The sequence below is a fragment of the Argiope bruennichi genome, chromosome 3, assembly GCF_947563725.1.
Source record: "Argiope bruennichi chromosome 3, qqArgBrue1.1, whole genome shotgun sequence".
Lineage (NCBI taxonomy): Eukaryota > Metazoa > Arthropoda > Arachnida > Araneae > Araneidae > Argiope > Argiope bruennichi.
This window is the reverse complement of record NC_079153.1, coordinates 113,351,120-113,353,476: the sequence shown is the minus strand read 5'-3', so window position 1 is coordinate 113,353,476 and position 2,357 is coordinate 113,351,120.

Here is a 2,357-nt window from a genome sequence, read left to right as displayed (position 1 = left end):
AAATGCTGCAGGCGAGAGAGTTGGCTTATTTTGGAACCACTTGTGTTCGCCCTCTAGGTCTACATTTATGACCACTCATTCGAACGTGATTTGTAGAATGAGCAGTCGATTCGATATTTCCAAGTGCGAAATAGAGTGCAAAGTAACAACAACATGGCTCGATTTGTCATCGAAGTGTGGCACGATAACTTTAATAATATATTGATTCAAAAGCGCTGAATTCTTTTAATCATTGGTTTTTATCTCTACACAACACTATCAGGAAATTTTGAAGAAAATTATTAATTGAAGCATTTAAATAAAGTTTCAATGACGAATAAAAAAAGAGAAATATTTATATTTTCTTTTTATTAGCATAGTTTGCTATATCTTTTCAAAAAACTTCTTTTAGTTCCGGAGGTTTTCCTAAAAATGGAATAGTGAGTTATTTCCATACATTTAAATTTCATTGGTCAGGCAACGTTCAAATTGAGTCTCAATTAATTCCATACAATTTAGAACGGGTTGCATATTAGAATAATGTTCTGCAATACTTTTTAAAAAAAACTTCTCATTTTGGTTGATTCCGAAATTTTTCCAGAAATTCGAATTGTGAATTATTTGCTTACATTTAAATTTCATCGGACAGGCAACGTTGAAACTGAGTCTCGATTAATTCCATACAATTTAACGCGGGTTGAATATTAGAATAATGTTCTGCAATAACTTTTTTTAAAAAGCTTCTCATTTTGGTTGATTCCGAAATTTTTCCAGAAATTCGAATTGTGAATTATTTGCATACATTTAAATTTCATTGGACAGGCAACGTTGAAACAGTCTCAATTAATTCCATACAATTTAACGCGGGTTGGATATTAGAATAATGTTCTGCAATAACTTTTTTAAAAAAAGCTTCTCATTTTAGTTGATTCCGAAATTTTTCCAGAAATTCGAATTGTGAATTATTTGCATACATTTAAATTTCATTGAACAGTCAACTTTGAAACTGAGTCTCAATTAATTCCATACAATTTAACGCGGGTTGAATATTAGAATAATGTTCTGCAATAACTTTTTTAAAAAAGCTTCTCATTTTGGTTGATTCCGAAATTTTTCCATAAATTGGAATTGTGAATTATTTGCATACATTTAAATTTCATTGTACAGGCAACTTTGAAACTGAGTCTCAATTAATTCCATACAATTTAACGCGGGTTGAATATTAGAATAATGTTCTGCAATAACTTTTTTAAAAAAGCTTCTCATTTTGGTTGATTCCGAAATTTTTCCAGAAATTCGAATTGTGAATTATTTGCATACATTTAAATTTCATCTGACAGGCAACGTTGAAACTGAGTCTCAATTAATTCCATACAATTTAACGCGGGTTGAATATTAGAATAATGTTCTGCAATAACTTTTTTCAAAAAGCTTCTCATTTTGGTTGATTCCGAAATTTTTCCAGAAATTCGAATTGTGAATTATTTGCTTACATTTAAATTTCATCGGACAGGCAACGTTGAAACTGAGTCTCGATTAATTCCATACAATTTAACGCGGGTTGAATATTAGAATAATGTTCTGCAATAACTTTTTTAAAAAAGCTTCTCATTTTGGTTGATTCCGAAATTTTTCCAGAAATTCGAATTGTGAATTATTTGCATACATTTAAATTTCATTGGACAGGCAACGTTGAAACTGAGTCTCGATTAATTCCATACAATTTAACGCGGGTTGAATATTAGAATAATGTTCTGCAATAACTTTTTTAAAAAAGCTTCTCATTTTGGTTGATTCCGAAATTTTTCCAGAAATTCGAATTGTGAATTATTTGCATACATTTAAATTTCATATGACAGGCAACGTTGAAACTGAGTCTCAATTAATTCCATACAATTTAACGCGGGTTGAATATTAGAATAATGTTCTGCAATAACTTTTTTTAAAAAGCTTCTCATTTTGGTTGATTCCGAAATTTTTCCAGAAATTCGAATTGTGAATTATTTGCTTACATTTAAATTTCATCGGACAGGCAACGTTGAAACTGAGTCTCGATTAATTCCATACAATTTAACGCGGGTTGAATATTAGAATAATGTTCTGCAATAACTTTTTTAAAAAAGCTTCTCATTTTGGTTGATTCCGAAATTTTTCCAGAAATTCGAATTGTGAATTATTTGCATACATTTAAATTTCATCGGACAGGCAACGTTGAAACTGAGTCTCAATTAATTCCATACAATTTAACGCGGGTTGGATATTAGAATAATGTTCTACAGTAACTTTTTTAAAAAAAGCTTCTCATTTTAGTTGATTCCGAAATTTTTCCAGAAATTCGAATTGTGAATTATTTGCTTACATTTAAATTTCATCGGACA